The sequence below is a fragment of the Furipterus horrens genome, unplaced genomic scaffold (genome assembly GCF_987537825.1).
Source record: "Furipterus horrens unplaced genomic scaffold, mFurHor1.1.pri manual_scaffold_17, whole genome shotgun sequence".
NCBI classification, from domain to species: Eukaryota; Metazoa; Chordata; class Mammalia; order Chiroptera; family Furipteridae; genus Furipterus; species Furipterus horrens.
The window spans coordinates 100,359,498-100,378,899 of record NW_028327187.1 but is presented as its reverse complement, the minus strand read 5'-3'; the positions used below and the strand labels follow the sequence as shown (position 1 = coordinate 100,378,899).

The 19,402-nt window shown below is 39.7% G+C and overlaps 2 pseudogenes; both read left to right on the top strand.

Annotated features, from left to right (window-relative positions):
• Nucleotides 1–1,990: 1,990 nt before the first annotated feature.
• On the top strand, nt 1,991–2,915 carry LOC149991691 (melanoma-associated antigen B4-like; annotated as a pseudogene).
• Nucleotides 2,912–19,193, top strand: LOC149991690 (SH3 domain-binding glutamic acid-rich-like protein 3 pseudogene; annotated as a pseudogene).
• Nucleotides 19,194–19,402: the final 209 nt, after the last annotated feature.

Here is a 19,402-nt window from a genome sequence, read left to right as displayed (position 1 = left end):
AACAATAATAGTAATACTGTACTACCTGTGTGAAAGCTGCCCTAGAGACACCTGAAAAGTTCTGATTACAAGAAGGGAAAAATTAATCTAGAGCAAAGGTTGTGCTTATTAGTGAACTGAGGGTGGATTCTAGGACGGGCCTCAAGTGAAGGTCAGGACCTGAGTGCAGCCCTGCGAGAGCGAAGGTGGGCCGCCTCTATCCCCCTACCCTGCTGTCCGGCTCTGAGCAGCCCCAGCAGAGCTATCAGACTGAATTCGGCCCCAGATGTCTTCGTAAAGCCTTCCTTGCTGTATGGGCATAGGTGATTCAGCAGGCCTACGCCATGTAGGTCCGAACTACTTTCAAGATGGGAGCCCTGAGTTCCTAAGAGCACCCCTCTAACCTAGAATGGGGGCCACACAGTGCAGCAACCCTGCTCTCAACTCTAGGAGGCGCCAGGCAGAGGAGATAGATAAAACACAAAGTAACCTCTCTTCTAGCGGTAACTAAGGGAGGCAAGGGTTCCACCTGCCAGCTCCCAAACTCAGCAAAGGCGCCCTGGGCAGAGCTGGCAGACCCAGCCGGCCCCTCACTTTCTCTGGCAGTGGTGTCAGGATGTGAGGGCCTTGTTTTAGTGGACGAAGCCCACTTCAGAAAAGAGGAGTCAGTCTCTAAGGGCATTCAGGGCTGTGACACTGAGGAGGATGGGGGACCATGCCCCAAAAGTATGGAGCCACCTGAAATCTCAGCCTTGTTTACAGGCCTGGGAGATTAGGCAGGTCACCATATGAATTCCACTCACTTCTTCCCCATCCATCTGAGGGAGGGGACCGATCAGGTCAAAGCGGGTAACTTCCTGTCAGGGGCGGCAGGATTTCATGTTATGTCAGCTTTCTCTAGGAGACCATTGCGGACTGTGGTGATGTGCCACACCATACCAGAGGGCCCACAGAGAATCCTCCCTATTTTCCATGCTAGCTGCAGTGCCCATCAGTCGAAATTCAAGGAAAACAGGGAAGTGAGGGGAGTGGCCTCAGATTAGCAGAGAAAGAGATAAATCATGACCCAAGCATCAGTCAAATTGGAGCTTGAATTGCTATACTGTATGGAACCACTTGTCCGCTTGCAATTATTAGTAGACCATATTTTGTCAGATAAAAGCACCTTCATGTCCTCATATTGGGTCTTGGGGATCTTGGCTCTTTTCTTTGAGGAATTCTCTACCAGGAACCCAATTGACGAATACGAGAGAAGGCTCAGGGAACCGACCAACCCTGAGTAAAGCGCCCATCTCAACTCTGCTACCAGCCCAAGGAATCTCAGGAAAGGGCTTCCAGGTTGCGCTTTCCCTTCATTTCTCTATTTCAGGTCTAAGGGAGGTGAGATCCTTAGTCTGTAGGTCCAGACACCAGTTAAAGAAAGGGGAGAGGTGCCAGGCCCCACAGGTGTCAAGGTGAGGAATTTGACTGACAACTGAGGATCCCCATGAACTCAGGAAACAAAGGAGCCTACTAAACTCTTAGCAGTGGGGATCCTCTGATACGCGGGTGGACTGAGGCTTCCCCGATTTTTTTCCTTGGTGCCAGTGAGTGTTGAGGTGTCAACATCAGAGTAGCAGAGAGGAAGGTACTCAGGCTCTGCCCAGAATTGACATGATAATACTGCAGGTGAACTCAGAGGACCTTACAGAACAAAGGGAGCTTACGGACATCACCTGCTGTCACGAGTAAAATCGAGGCAGGAGTGGTAGCATGCGGCGTAAAACTGTGAAGGTTCCCTGTTTCCTCTATGGGATTCCTATGAGACAGACTGACCTTGAGAACAGGAGCTTTTGTTTCCTAGAGTAGCACCCACAAGAAAGCCTGCAGAGGCATCATTTAATGGTGACAAGTTGGAGCCTACCTGTTGAAGGTGCTCACTCCTCTCATTTTTCCCTCCAACACGTGCCCAAATTACTGTTCCATTGGCCCACACTCCTTTCTGCTGTCCTGAACAAGAACAAGAGCCATTATGCCTCGTGGCCACAAGAGTAAGCTGCATGCTCGTGAGAAACGCCGTGAGAACAGAGTTGAGACCCAAAGTCTTAAGAGCACTAAGGCCACTACAGGAGAGGAAGAAGACGCTGCTTGCCGCTCCTCTTCTCTTCTGGGGGATGCTCCCTCAAGCTCCAGTGTGCTGGTCCTCTCCAGGCACCTTCAAGTGTCCCAGCCAGCACCAGTGCTGCTGCAGGTGTTTCATGTGAAAGATTTGCTGGAAAAGCCAAAGGCCGCGTTCAGAAAAGTAAAAATTATTCTGAGGCCTCAACTTTCACAAAGAGCTCTGGCCTAAATCTTTTATCTCAGAAGGCTAATAAGTTGGTAGAGTATCTGCTGAATCAGCATAGAATGAAGGATCCAATTAAAAAGGTAGACATGCTGAAGATAGTCCACAAGTGGTACAAGAAAGGCTTATCTGAGATTCTTGGCAAGGCCTCTGAGTACATGGATCTGGTCTATGGTCTAAAATTGAAAGAAGTCAAGCCCAATGGAAATTTCTAAACCCTTGTCGAAAATCAAGCGATGGGAGTCTAAGCAAATGTTGGAGATTTCCCATAAAAGGCATTCTGATGTCTCTCCTCAGTATGATCTTCTTGAATAGCAACCACGCCTCTGAGGAGGAGACCTGGGAATTCCTGAATATGATGGGCATCTATGATGGAAAGTGTCACTTCATTTTTGGGGAACCCAGGCAGCTTATCACCCAAGATTTGGTGCAGGAAGAATACCTGGTGTACCAGTGAATGCCCAACAGTGATCCTCCATGTTTTGAATTCCTGTGGGGTCCAAGAGCCCACGCTGAGACCAGCAAGATGAAAGTCCTAGAGTTTGTGGCCATGATCAATGATAGTGATCCCACAGCCTTCCCACGTTTTTATGACAAGGCTTTTAAGAGATGAGAAAGAGAGAGCCCAAGCCAGAGCCAAAGCCGAATCCAGGGCTTGAAGTCCTTCCAAGGCCAGTGATCGCCGCACAGCCACATCCAGCCGCAACCCTCACCCTGAGTGACTTCGAGGTGGAGTCTTCACTCTTTGGTCATAAAGGCCTGTTATACAGTTTCCTAATATGCAAAATAATTTGGCTTATCTTTGTTTTTTTTTTTACTGTTTAAGTAGTGTTACTTTAGAAAGAATGTTTTTTTAGATTCAGAATATACGTTTATGAATGACAGAAATCTCACAGTTATTGCCATTTATCAGGTCAGCAGTATGAGTTTTGTGTTTGAAATACTGATTGTCAGTCCTTTGTGATCCAGAATAAGGTAACATGGCTTTAGGATAAGAATGTTTTGACATTTGAAAGAAATTTACAGTAAAATAGTTGGGAGCAGTATATAGATAGATACATAAATACATACATATATATATGTGTGTGCATGTGTGTGTATGTACAACATAGTGATGAGACTTTTATATAACTTTCAGAGTGTTCATCCTTATAAGTCAAGTAGCCATCTGAACCCTGTGTAGTTATTACAATGTTACTATTGTATCAATGATGTAGCCAGCATTATCTGTTACTGCCAAGTCATGGAGGTGAAGTTTGTGTCCATCTGTGGACAAATGGATAACAAAATACGGTACATACATAAAATTGATCACTTGTTTTTTGCTTACTACATTTAGTCTTTTGTTGTGTAAATTGAAAAAATATGTACCTGGGTTTGCTCATGTTTTTCAAGAATGTTTGATAATAGAAACGATAGTGAATCAGACCTCTCAGTTCATGGCTTTTATTTCATACAGTCGTTAACGGAGCATGAGCTCTTTGGACGTCTACATGCTTGTACTGGGGATGTGTAAGCAAAGAAGACCCTGCACCTGCCCACACAATTATAGAATGTAGGAGAAGCTATCATTACCAAAGAGTGTATGATACCCTCTACTTCATAAGGAACAATTGAAAAACAGAGTGAAGAGGGGGAGGTAGATAGCATGTTACTTAGTTTGCATTGCCAAACCCAATTTTGTCGCAATGGGAGGTTTTCTTTTTCTCTAGAACACTGCATATTTTCTGACATCTCTTAGATGTAAAAATAAAATCCACTGGATGGATGATAACATCTAAGTTCAGAGATTATCATAGTAATAACTGCCATTTTCAAATGTCTCAATCCAAGACAGGCATAATGACAGATGTTTTGCATACATTACATATATTCCATTAGTTCTATAAGACAGGGCTCATCAGACTCACTGTACAGTGGAGAGTGAGCCTCATAGAGGTAGAGGTTGGTAATGTGCCAGAATTCCTGGGGCTTGTAAATGGCAAGGCTGGAACTAGACTCCCAGTATAAATTTCAGTAAGCCCACACTGTTCTATTTGTCCCACCCCAGACACACCTCGTGCCCCTTATTTCCATTTTCTTCTCAGTACTTCAAAATGTGTCTGAAGTGATGGAAGGCATGGTCCTGTTCCTAAACTACTAGATTAGAATATATACCTAGAACAATAAGAATACCATTATAACTGAGTGGTATAAATAAATAAATGGAAGAGAGTGTTCTGTGAAAGTATGATCATCTACATTTGCAATGTTAGATAACCTAAAAAGATGAGGGGCTCTCAAAATTATCCTGGGAAGTTTCTTCTCAGTAGAAAGTAAATCTGTCAGAATAGAAGTTACATGAGAATTCTCATCTGGCTGATGAAGAGAAGGAACAGATCAATGTATATTTCCCCCAGCAACCCACCACCTGTTCAGGAACTCCTACCTTGTTCTACAGTTTTCTCCTGGAGAAGGAGCCATTCTCTGGAAGGTGTTGAGTGGTAATGCTTAAGAGTTTGCAGAGCTGTGGAATTTGCCAGGAAACCTTTAATCCAAGTGACAAGAACCAAAGAAAAGGGCCCCATGTAGGGGGACAGGGGAGACCAACACCCCGGAATATAGAGGGTCACAGGGACACGGAAGGTCTGAGAAATAGCTGTCAGGCTGAACATACCATCCCTTATTTTTCTGGCTTCTCAGGGGCATGAGAGCCTTGGTCTAAGGGCAGGGTTCTCAGATCAGTAGAGTAAAGAGTATCAGGTTCTCAGAAATGACTGCAGTAAACCTTAGTGAGGTTGATGGCAGAACCCAGCCAGAACAGTATGATCCCATAAAGTCCCATCCCAGTTGTCAGCCCTGTGAGGTTCAGAAGAGTCCTAGTTGCTTGTGACTAACACTGACTTTCAAGTCAGGTCCCTGGAAGGTGAGGATTTTGTCTGCAGTCTATAGGCTCTGACGTGCAGAGAGTGCAGTCCCAGGAAGGGTGCAGAGTCAAAGTAAAGAACTTGCATATAGACACATTAACATCATAATTGACAGGGTTGGCAAATCCCTTTTCTGATGTTATCCTTGAGAAGCACAGGCAAAAGTAAGCAGGCTCAAGTTCCCCTTGGATTCTGCCTGCAATGTGTCAAAGACATGAGAGCGTTAGTTTATAGGCTGGGTCTTCAGCAGAGAGTGGAAACCCAGGCATGCCAGTGTCATGGTAAAAATCCTCTATGAAGAATAAGGCAAGCAACTGCTTTATAACAGGTTCTACTCTGGAGCTGGACATCGAAGGTCAAAGGCAGGGTTTCCAGACCAAGGTTACCCCTCATTTTATGAAAGGGAATGGTCTCGGGGGCTTAATATCCTTGGACTAATGGGGAAGGTCCCATTTGTCAGAGGAAAGATACCCAGTTTCTAACACGATTCAACCTGATGACACCAAGTAACAGTGAGTGGATCCCTCCCAAAAGAAGGGGGCCTCATAAAGCCTTGTCTTTGTTGTCAGACCTGAGACCATGTGACATAGTGGTGGTGACATGGTGAATCATACTCACTTTCTCCCAGAGGTCTCATGGAGATGAGGAACTTCATTAAAGTGAGCAGCCACAGGTCACCATAAGAGAAATTGCCAGGTTGTGCCAGGAACCAAGGTAAGGATCCTGAATCCTGAAAGGACAACCCATATCTTCAGAGTGGGTATAAGCACAGATTTGTTCCATTTTTGTTAGCCTTGAGAGAACATGGTTTGTTGTAATCAGATGAGGCAAACTTCACTTTTTTCTGGGGGGGGGGGGGTCTCAGGGAATTGGGGACCTTAGTAAGAAGGGAGAAGCTTCAAGTCAAGACAAGGAATATCTCCAGGTTGTGCCAGGAGTCAGGAGGATGACAGTGAGGAGTGTGGGGACACAAACCACATACCATCCATGACCATGCAATATCTTGCTTTTCTTAGCTCTAGGATGGCCTAGGTAAAGATGTAAGCCCAAGGGGACCATCAATTTCAGGTAAGGAGTAATAGGAAAGTGAGTGTTTTGGTCTGTGTGTGGTAGTCACATGTCAACAGAGGGAAGAATATTAGGCCTGCCTAGGAATCAAATTTAGGACTGGACTGGGATCCCTGAGTGGGGCCATCCCTCACAGGGCCTGAATTGACCTGCTCCACTTTTATTCTTGTGAGGCCATGGGCAGGTGTGGCCCGATGAGGTCAACCTTACTTTTTCCTTAGATCACAGAGAGGTGTAGGCCTTACTATGAGGAGATAGGTGTCAGGTCAAGAAGTAGGGGAGCCCCAGGCCCTGGCAGAACTCAAATTACAGAGCCTGAGTGAGAACAGAGAGGAACCCACACTACCAGCCCCTGTTGTCACCCCAGTCAGTCACAGGCAGGACTGTCAGGTCCTAAGGTTCAGTCAATCTGCCTTCTTCCACTAGGTTGTCAAGGGACAGGATGACAAAGAGCAAGAGCCTTGTGGATTGCTAGAGCAGTGCCCTCAAACCTGCAGAGGTGGCCTCTTAAAAGCCAATTAGTATCTCCTTGCTGAAAGTGCTCACATCTTCTCATCTTCTCTCCTCCGGGTTCCCACATCACCTACTCTCTTGCACACACTTTTGTCTGCTGTCCATGACCACCGTCCTGCCTTGGGGTCAGAAGAGTGAGCTAGTAGAACTGTCAGCATGGATCCCTGAGTAACTACCATGAGCAGGACATTATTGCTAATCTGCTTCCAATACATAACGTGGGAAAATTTGTGTTTTAAGCCTCTAATATTTGGGGGGGATGCTTGTTTTAACAATGTAAGCTATACTAACGTGACAGATACAACAAGTGTAAAAAAAGTAATGAAAACTAGATATTTATAATCAAAAGGTGGCGCAGGGTGCCCTTGAAGTTAATGACAGAAGGAACGATCATTGTATGGTGATGAAAGATGACTTTCCAGAAGAAATAATATTAAACTATGTAATGAATGATATAGTAATTAACCAAGTAAATAATATTAAACAGAGTATTGCCTGTCTTGTAAGGCTGAGGATTAAAATGATATTAACTATGTCCTGCTGAGTACTACGGTAAAGGCTTAATAAACACTAGTTCCTTTTTCTCATAATCTCCTAATTGGTTCCTGCCAAAATATTTCTTTCTTATTCACTAGACATGTCCTAGACTTCTGTTCATCCTTCTCAACCTCTTCCAGTAGCCATCTTTGCCTTGGATCAGAAGATAATGCAATCTGGGATCAGCAAGGAAACCTTTAATAACTTACAGGAAAATCTAATAACTGAAAACTGGCCTTAAATAATCTTACACTGCTCCTTTTTAAGACCATTTAGAAAGACTGTCAAAGAACAGTCTCCACAAAGCACTACATGCACTTCAAACCCAGTATGTCTAAAGAGAACTTATGGGGTTTCCGCAAAACCAAAGTCTGCTTAAGGCCTCATGTCAGTAAATGGCTCTACGGTCCACCCTGTTGCTAATGTCGGAAATCTAGGCTTCATTACTCTTCCTCACTACCCTCCCAAACTATAACCAAGTATCAAGGTCTGTTAATTCCACTGTTAAGTATTAGTTAATATTTTCCCAAGCCTCTCAATTTTCCTCACCATCATCTCTCATTGATTTTTTCATATGCCATCTAACTACTTATTTCCCTGAATTTGTTTTTATGCACTCCTTCCAATCCTTTCTACCTCAAGCTTTAAGACCTGCATTGCAGCACTACCTTTGTGCTTCAGTTTCAAGCTTCATTTTCACAAACTTGTAATATTTTCTAATGATCACATTCTGATTTTGTGCTTTAGTACTTTGTGTTCTTGGGTATACTATAGAAATCTTCCAGAATTCTGTTTGGAAATTTTGATATCCTGAAATAGAGTGAACGTCCAGAGGATTGGGTGAGAAAAGAAAAGCATCAGAATCATTTCTCGATTTAACACAGCCAGGTGGCAGTGTTGCTTCTTGGAAGATAGTCATCAGAGGTTTGTAGGTTTGGAGCTGAGATAAAAGTTTGACCTTTGGCATTTATTATATTACTCTGTTAAATTCAATATACCTGTGCTTTATTTCTCCCCAGCCATGACACTGAAACAGCAACATGAGCCTTCCTTACTTAAAAAAAAATGTATCTTTATTTTTAAAAACACACTTTCCAATTCCCTAGATGAAAAGTATTTGCCTGGAAGAAAGACTGCATGAGGAAGAATTAAAATACAGTTCCTGGCTGTCATTCCCATATCAAGATTCATTATCAGGGATGTAATTGTAGTGTCATTGCAACATAGTCTATGAAAAACTGATTCGAAACCTACAGTAAAAGAATACTTTAAAGCAGTTTAGTCCAATCCATGTGACTGCAGAGTAATTAGTGAAATCCAGATTAATCAGAAACTTGCTAGGCACCAGGGTGATTTGACTAACAACCTGGGAAGGTACAAAATAGCTGGGTAATGAAGTGAATCTTACTCTAATGTGCAAAATTACTTCTGAAATTGTACAGAAATTCATTATTTAGACAGATGCTATATCTTATGGACAAGAGATCTTTAAAACTGGAACTATTGTATCTTTTCTATTTGATACTGCTTCATGCTTCCACAGACAAAGGATTGAAGGGCAGCATTAGAGAAGGGACTATTTCACTCTTTGCAGGTCTAATCTGATACCTGACATAAAAGGTAGAGGATGTGTTCTGTGTTAATCCAGGGCTTTATCACACATCATATTATCTGACTCCCATAAAAAATAAGCTCTGTCTCCAACAGGAAGAAGAGTTATCACTCATTTTTTCATTGGTGATGAATTTGAAGCTGCCAAATATGAAATGTTATATTTGGGTATAGTTACTAACAGCACATAAAGACAGGTTTTCTTTTATTACCAATACCTATGTTAATTGCCCAGGTTGAAGCTGAAATCCTCTCTTTTATTTTACTCAGGCAGAGTACAAAACTCCATGCACACATTACTGGACCAATCATCAGCTTCACAGATAACATGAGCACATTTTGTTCCAGGTGAAGTTCTCAGAGATAAATAAGTGCAAACAGCATCCACTGCTTATTAAAAATGAGAACTTTCACTATAACAAAAAGAATTAGCCTTAAGCAGGAAGGAAATAGGTGTCTGCCAATGTGGCAAGATTTAGGAAGCAGCTGAATGACCCCTCGTTCTACCCTGATACAAATCTAAATGGATCTCTATCCCTGCTATTGTTATCCTCCCAGGTGGGAGAGCATACCAGGGTCAGAGGCAAATGGTACTATTCTTATAGCACACCATTGAGATACTAGACCAAATAAATGGATAAGACATTTGGCAAAAGAACAGGCAAGGAGACAGAAAGCTAATTTTAAGTTCTGAGACTTGAAATATAAGCAAAGACTAGGTCAACTTCCCTATGAGGAATTAATTAGCAGAAACAAATCAACAATAATAATGATAATTAATTCCTTAGGAATTACAAGGAATTATTTACTGGCTCATTGGCTGACGATAGTGGGATAGAGGGTGGGTGATATTTTTGAGGGTGTGGATCTCCTGCCTGGGCTGTGTGTTTATGTTTTTAACAGCATCTCCACAAAAGAACTCAAGACAAAGTGGATAGAGTGACTCTCAATCAACTAGCCAGAAGGAAGATCCTATCAAAGAACATCTGAAAAATAACCAAACAGCTTAAACAAACGACATAAAGGGTAACTCAAGAACGTCAGGCTCAGGATATCAAAGAGACTGCACCACTGAAACCCCTAGATCTCCTATAAAGAATCTCATACCACAGAGGTGGGAAGTCAAAGCAGACAAATCCAAAAAACAAAAACAAACAAGAAGAATCCAACATGGTAAGATGCAGAAACAACCCCTCAATGAAAAGACAAGAGGAATCCTCAGAAAGAGAGGTCGATGGAATAGACATAGCCCAAATGTCAGACATAGAATTCAAAACAATGGTGGTGAAGAAGCTCAATATACCTGACAACCTTAAAAACAACTATGACAACCTCCAAGGAAGTTACCAACAGCTCCAAGAAAATTACAGGGAACTTGCAGAGAACTACACCAGCATAAAAAAGGACATAGAAACTATCAACAAGAACCAGGAAGAAATGAAGAACGCAATCTCTGAACTGAAAAACACAATAGAACCAGTCAAAGGCAGACTAAACGAAGCAGAGGATTGGATTAGTGAGCTAGAAGATAATGTAGAGAAAAACTCCCAGACAATACAGCAAAATGAAAAAAGATTGCAAAAGTACAAAGAATGAATAAGGGAATTACAGGATAGCATAAGAAAATACAACATCAGAACCATTGGAATTAAAGAGGGAGAAGAGGAACAAGGAATAGAAAAACAGATAGAAGAAATAGTGACAGAAAATTTTCCGAACCTGATGAGAGAAAAAGTTATGCAAGTTCAGGAAGCACGGAGAGTTCCAATGAAGAGGAACCCAAAAAGCCCACTCCAAGGCACATCATAATTAAAATGGCAACATTCCAAGACAAAGAGAGAATCCTGAAAGCAGCAAGAGAAAAACAGCAAATAACATACAAGGGAGCTCTGATAAGGCCATTGACCAATTTCACAACAGAAACACTACAAGCCAGAAGGGAATGGTCAAAAATATTTCAAGCAATGAAAAACAAAGGCCTACAACCAAGAATACTCTACCCAGCAAGGCTCTCATTCAAAATGGAAGGTGAAATAAGGAGTTTCTCAGACAAAGGAAGACTAAAAGAATACATCTCCACCAAACCAGCATTGCAAGAGATGCTAAAGGGAATGTTCTAAGAAAAAAGAAGGAAAAAAGAGTAGAGGAACAGAGATACAAAAGAGAAATGAATAAATACATGTCAATAATAACCTTAAATGTAAATGGATTATATGCTCCCATTAAAAGACATAGGGTAACAGAATAGATAAGAAAACAGGACCCACGTACTTGCTGTCTACAAGAAACACACCTCAAAACAAAAGATTTACATAGACTGAAAGTAAAGGGATATAAAAAAAATATTCCAAGCAAACAGACCAGAAAGAAAAGCCAGGGCAGCAGTCCTCATATCAGAAAAAACAGATTTCAAAGCAAGGGCAATAAAAAGACACAAAGGACACTTCATAATACTTAAAGGAACAATCCATCAAGAAGATATAACACTGATAAACATATATGCATCGAACATAGGAGCACCCAAATACATAAAGAAAACACTAGAAGACCACAAGAAGGATATCAACAACAACACACTCATAGTAGGGGACTTCAACACTCTATTATCAACAATAGACAGATCATCGAAGCAAAGAAATACCAAGGATATACAGGCATTGAACAACACACTAAACCACATGGACTTAACTGATATATATAGAACTTTTCACCCCAAAGAAGCAAAATATACATTCTTTTCAAATGCACAAGGGACATTTTCAAAAATAGACCACAGGATAGGACACAAAACAAGCCTCAACAAATTCAAGAAAATTGAAATCATATCAAGCATCTTTTCAGACCACAATGCCTTGAAACTAAAAATCAACCTCAGGGAAAAAAATCAAAGACACACAAACTCATGGAGAATGAATAACACACTATTAAATAATGAATGGGTTAACAATGACATCAAAGAAGAAATCAAGAAATTTCTGGAAACTAATGATAATGAACACATAACAGCCCAAAACCTATGGGACACAGCAAAAGCAGTCCTGAGAGGGAAGTTCATAGCAATACAGGCATATCTGAAAAGGCTAGAAGAATCTCAAATAAAAAACCTAACCCTAAAGCTACAAGAAAAAACAACAACAACAAACAAAGCCTAGGGCAACTAGAAGGAAGGAAATCATCAAGATTAAAGCAGAATTAAATGACATAGAGACTAAACAAACAATCCAAAAGATCAACGAAACTAGGAGCTGGTTCCTCAAAAAAATAAACAAAATCGACAAGCCTCTAGCCAGGCTCATCAAGAACAAAAGAGAGAAAACCCAAATAAACAAAATCAGAAATGAAAGAGGAGAAATCACGAATGATACCACAGAAATACAAAGGATTGTAAGAAATTACTACAAACAACTGTATGGCAAGAAATTTGACAACCTAGAAGAACTGGACAAATTTCTAGAAACATATAACTTTCCAAAACTCAATCAAGAAAAAGTAGAAAGTCTCAACAGACCAATAACAAAGAAGGAAATTGAAACAGTAATCAAAAATTTCCCTGCACACAAAAGCCCTGGACCGGATGGTTTCACAGGCAAATTTTACAAAACATTTAGGGAAGAACTAACTCCTACCCTTCTCAAACTGTTCCAAAAAATCCAAGAAGAGGGGAAAATTCCAAACTCTTTCTATGAAGCCAGTATTACCCTAATCCCAAAGCCAGGTCAAGACACAACAAAGAAAGAAAATTACAAGCCAATATCACTGATGAACATAGATGCTAAAATCCTCAACAAAATATTGGCAAACAGGATCCAGTAATACATCAAAAAGATGATACACCACGATCAAGTGGGATTCATCCCAGGGATGCAAGGATGGTTTAATATTCACAAATCAATAAATATAATACAGCACCTAAACAAAATGAAAGACAAAAATCACATGATCATATCAATAGATGCAGTAAAAGCATTTGATAAAGTACAACACCCATTTATGATGAAAACACTCAGCAAAATGGGAAGAAGAGAGCATACCTTAACATAATTAAGGCTATATATGAGAAACCTGAAGCCAACATCATACTCAATGGACAAAAACTGAAAGCATTCCCCCTGAAATCAAGAACTAGACAAGGCCGTGCACTCTCTCCACTCCTATTAGACATAGTGTTGGAAGTCCTAGCCACAGCAATCAGACAAGACAAAGAAATAAAAGGCATCCAAATTAGGAAAGAAGAAGTAAAACTATCATTATATGCAGATGACATGATAGTATACCTAGAAAACCCTATAAACTCCACTAAAAGACTACTCGATATAATAAGTGAATTTGGCAAAATAGCAGGGTACAAAATAAATATACAGAAATCTAAGGCATTTCTGTACACCAACAATAAAATATCAGAGACAGAGACAAAAAAGAAAATACCATTTACTATAGCAACAAGAAAAATAAAGTACCTAGGAGTAAACTTAACCAAAGAGATAAAAGACCTATACTCTGAAAATTACATAACATTGAAGAAAGAAATTAAGGAAGATACAAATAAGTGGAGGCAAATACCATGTTCTTGGATGGGAAGAATCAACATCATCAAAATGGCCATACTACCCAAAGCAATTTACAGATTCAATGCAATCCCTATTAAAATACCAATGACATATTTCACAGACCTAGAACAAATACTCCAAAAATTCATATGGAACCAAAAAAAGGACCCCGAATAGCAGAAGCAATATTGAGACAGAAGAACACAGCAGGAGGAATCACAATACCAGACATCAAACAATATTACAAAGCCACTGTGATCAAAACAGTCTGGTAATGGCATAAGAACAGACATATAGATCAGTGGAACAGAATAGAGAGTCCAGAAATAAACCCAGGCCTCTATGGTCAACGAATATTTGATAAAGGAGGAAGGAACATAAAATGGAGTGAGAAGAGCCTCTTTAACAAATGGTGCTGGGAGAACTGGACAGGGACGTGCAAAAAAATGAAACGAGACCACCAACTTACACCACACACGAGAATAAACTCAAGATGGATCAAAGACTTAAATGTAAGCTGTGACACCATAAAAGTCCTAGAGGAAAACATAGGCAGGAAAATTTCAGATATCCCACGTAACAATATCTTCGCGGATACATCTCCTAAGGCAAGGGAAATAAAGGAAAAAATAAACAAATGGGAGTACATCAAACTAAAGAGTTTCTGCTCAGCAAAAGAAAACATCATCAAGATGAAAAGGAAACCAACCATATGGGAAAACATATCTGCCAATGATATCCCAGACAGGGGACTGATCTCCAAAATATATAAAGAGCTTATACAACTCAACATCAAGAAAATAAACAACCCAATTAAAAAATGGGCAAAGGACCTGAACAAACACTTCTCCGAAGAGGACATACAGAAGGTCCATAGACACATGAAAAAATGCTCAACATCATTAGCCATCAGGGAGACGCAAATAAAAACCACAATGAGATACCACCTCACACCAGTCAGAATGGCCATCATCAACAAATCAACAAACAACAAGTGCTGGCGAGGATGTGGAGAAATGGGAACCCTACTGCACTGTTGGTGGGAATGCAGACTGGTGCAGCCACTATGGAAAACAGTATGGAACTACCTCAAAAAACTAAAAATGGAACTGCCTTTTGAACCACAGATTCCACTCCTAGGATTATACCCGAAGGATCTTGAAACACCAATTCAAGAGAACTTATGCACCCCTATGTTCATTGCAGCCCTGTTTACAATAGCTAAGTGCTGGAAACAGCCTAAGTGCCCATCTGTAGATGAGTGGATCAAAAAACTGTGGTACATTTACACAATGGAATACTATGTAGCAGAAAGAAAGAAGGAACTCCTGCCATTTGCAACAACATGGATGGAACTAGAGAGAATTATGCTTAGTGAAATAAGCCAGGCAAAGAAAGAAAAATACCATATCATATCACCTAATACAGGAAACTAAAGAGCAACACAAACAAACGAACTAAATAGGACAAAGAGCAGAATAACAGTCAATAGGGGGGAGGGGGGAGGGAGAGAAGGGGGATAAGTAAGGGAAGGGTTTAGTCAAGGAACGTGTATAAATAACTCATGGACATGGACAACGGGGAGGTATATGACTGTGGGAGAAGGGATGGACTGGGAGGGGGGAGCAATGGGGGAAAAATGGGACAACTGTAATTGAAAAACCAAAAAATAAAAATAAATTAAAAATTAAATAAAAAAAAAAAACGAAAACATTGTCCTGCCCTCAAAGAGTTTACAGTTTGTCTTGAAAGATAATGCATGTGCATATGAAACCACACCTAACAGTCCAAAGCAGTACAGTACAAGTGTGAAATGACTGAACTGACATACAAAAGAATGTTTTTTGCCTTTTTTCCTAAATGTTTATTTTGGGATTTGGGAGCACATGGGAATTTTTCTGGAGTTAGAATTTAATGTTTCAGAAGAAGATAGGTAAAACTTGAAGAGTGCTATTTTTTCTTAAAACTGAAAGATATAAAGATAATCTGAGTCCCCTCTCACTTATTTCTCCAATTCTAACTATAAACTCGATAATTCAATCAGCAAGAATTGATTGAATACAAGTCATGAGTAAAAAAAAAAAAAAAAAAAAGCTCGATATTTGTGTAGCACTAAAGAATTACAAAAAGATACATTTTATACTTTCTATGTATTCTCTCTGCAATGGTAATTGGGGCAGAGATTACTTTGGCAATTTATGGTTGAGACCCCTGAATACACTGTCCAAGTCAAAGATTGACCATACTGATGCTCAGTGGAAGTTCTGCCATCAGAGGCCCTTGTTTCAATTGCAGTGGAAACATAGTCATATATGTGAGAAAAAAAATAGCTATAGGGAGACAGTACAATTAAAAAGCACTTGACTATAAATCAGAAAATTTTGATTTGTGACCTGATGTTGCTGTTTACAACAAGTGAACCTAGAGAAGTTACTCAACTTCTTGGAATCATTTTTTTTTTCATCCATAAAACTAGGCAATGGCTTGCTTGAAATGGTTGATCAGAGGTTCAAATCATATGGATTAGATAGGCTTTAGAAACAGAAACATGAATGTGTGGAATTAAAAAAAGAAAAAAGAAAGAAAAGGTATGAAGAAAAATGTTGAATGAATGGTAGAATAACAATAGTAAACATACATTGTTTACTTACCATTTCTAAAACCTTCAATAAGTGATATGTATATATCGCTTCCTAAGTATATATCGTAGAAATTTTATATGCTTTTATATGTAAATATGTGAATGCATATATATTGTATATGTAAATTCTATATATAAAGAATTTTTACAATTTATATATAAAATATATAATACATAAATATGTAAAATTTTAGTTAATCTGCACAAGAACTTTTGAAGTAGGCAGTATTATTCCATTTCACAAATGAGTATAACTGAGGCTTAAAGAGGTTTAATTAGTTGTCCAAGTTTACCTACTAGTAAGTAGCAAGGCTTGTATTCAAATTAAGACGTTTTTACTTGTAAATATCTATGCTTTCTCATGCACCTTTGCCTCCATTTAAAACATACTGTAATTATCATAGTATTTTGGGGTAACTAGAAATAGTCACGGGCAATCAGAAGCCCACATTCCAATTCCAGTTCTCTTAATCCCATGAAACCACTTACCTAGTAAACTTATTTTGTTTAGTCACTTAGATGCTCTGTTTTCAGGTAAGCAAATTGAGAAGGTTGATCTGGGTAATTTCTAGAATCTCTTCTAGCTCTTGAGTGACGGACTTATGTCACTTTCCCTGAGATTGTCAGAGTTTTAGCATGGAAAGTCCTGTGTCCCAGTAAATCCCTCAATCCTGGGGTTTCTGTTAACATTCTGTGACTCCATGTTAGGAGAAAGCTTTGTGAAAGGTCAAACATGAGCTAAATCCTGAATTATTTAATAGGCAGAGAATGAAGAATGTCCATCAAAACAGAGGTGAGACCAGCAACTTGCAGAAGTACTGATTAGCAAGACATATACACAAAGCATGTAAGAGATGACATGGGAAACAAAGGTGACATAGGGCCATGGTATGGGGAATTAAACATCAGAATTTAGACTCCATGTGGATCTCAATGATGCATCTTTATAGACCTAAGTGTTCTTTGTAAGAATAGTAATAACAATAGCAAATATTTGTTGAGTGTTTACTCTATACCAGGCACTATGCTAAGCCCTTAATATATTTTATCAATTTTTGTTCTCCTCATAAGCCTACACCAGTACAATTATTAACTCCATTTTAATGATGAGAAAGATAAGGGTTATAGAATTTAAGGGAACTACTGAAGGTTACACAGCTGATATGCAACAGAGCTGAGGTTTGAACTCTGTCCATTTCAGGTCAAGCTCTTAACATTTATGCTCCGTTCTCATCCAGTTCCTGCATGTTACTATTATGCTTGCTCAAGCAATACCTCACTTATTCCTCAACATATTTCTAAATGGGTGACTTAATCTATACTAATTTTTATCACTCTTTGATCCAATCACAGTGGTGTGACAATTGAAAGCAACATGAATTAGAGTTTTGAGTTAATATGGAAATTGGCAATCTTATGCATGTGTGTATAAACCCCTCACTGCCTTCTGAAAAGGTCACCACCAACCACTGCCTACCATTTGCAAATGATAGTGCCCAGTTATGCTTTCTCTAATTCTCCCAACTTCTCTATGAAAACCAGAGAAGAAATGATTTGTTTGGTTTAACAACTGTGTAAGCATTTATTTATTTATTTTTTTTAGAGAGAGAGAGGGGAGGGGAAAGAGAAAGAAAGAGAATAAAACATTACTGTGTGGTTGCCTCTTGTGCGCCCCCAACTGGTGACCTGGCCTGCAACCCAGGCATGTGCCCTGACTGGCAATAGAACCAGAGACACTTTGGTTCGCAGGCCGGTGCTCAATCCACTGAGCCACACCAGTCAGGGTGCAACTGTGTAAGCATTTAGCATCTAACTTTATATTTCTCTATTTTGGGCCCAAGAAATAAAGGGTTGAGAGACCAATGTAGCTCCTTCTGTCTGTTGATGATAACCCACAAACTCTGCAAAATAGCCAGGCTTAGGAGATGTAATAAAGTTGTAAAACAGGGGAGAGTCAAAGTGATTATAATTTAATTTAAATATTAATTTAAACATTTGTCTTCCTGGAAAAGGGACTATGTAGTCCATTACAGATACCTCTGTTGCAGTACCATTTCAAAGAAGAAAAAGAATGTAGAAAAGGAATCCTTTAGGAAATCACATTTACTTTCACAGTGGTAGGGTGATGTGTGAAGAGAGAGAAATTACAAATAAATGTGATAACCATAATGAGGCTGAACAAATTATCATTTTTTACAATAAATGGACTGATATGTTTTTCTATAATGATATTAGCTTAGTGATATTTAAAGTTAGATATTTAAAAGTAAGCTATACTTTATATTTCATAACCCTTTTAAAAAGCTAATATATATTTATTCTTGATTTTTCTCTCTATTAAGCACTCAATTATGGGGAGACGATAGTGTAAAGTAATTGATAGCTTAAAGTCATTCTGTTCTACATTTAAGTATATCTGATACTAAAAGAAGGGGAAAATAACTACACATTAGAGCAATTTGCAAAAACAATCTATGGCCTTATGATAAGCAGTATTATAGAAACTACTTTGGAAATAAAATATGTGTTTCAGTGACTAAATTCCATTCTACAAGTTGCATTAAATTCACATAGAAATATTAAAGTAATGGAATTAATTTTAGCCACTTCTGCTGAAAATGGTTATAATTAAAGTATACTTCATCTTTGAGGTTAGACTCTGGCTTTTTATCTTATTCAGAAGTTTAGATTTCTCTTACAAGTATTAACTTAAAAAAAAAGAACTAGCTTCTAGTCTCCAAGCTAGCTACTGCTGCCCATCTACCCATCTGTCTGCAGCATGATTGGCCTATGCTTCTATAGGTTTACATCACGTCCATCACCAGCTGCTGCGAAATCAAGTCCCAGCAGAGCAAGGTGACCCACATCCTGGATGGGAAGCACATCCAGTACCAGCTAGTGGATACCTCCCAGGACAGCACATTGTGGGATGAGATGTGAGTCTTGATGGCAACCCCAAGGCCACCTCACCCCAGATTGTCAATGGGGACCAGTATTGTGAGGACTATGAGCTCTTCATGGAGGTTGTGGAACAAAGAATGCTGCAGGAGTTTCTGAAAATGGCCTGAGCCAAACCGAAGTTGGCCCACTGAACTCTATTACCACATTCTCCAGCCATCACTAGACATGAAGGATCCTGTTATTCTTAACCTTTTAACCTTGGAGCCCCTCCTCCCAACCCAAGCCTCTCCTCCTCCTCCCTCTAACTGTAGCCACCTCTCCTCCCCTCTGAGGCAATATTCCTTACTCAGTAAGTATCAGCATTGTCATAAGCAAC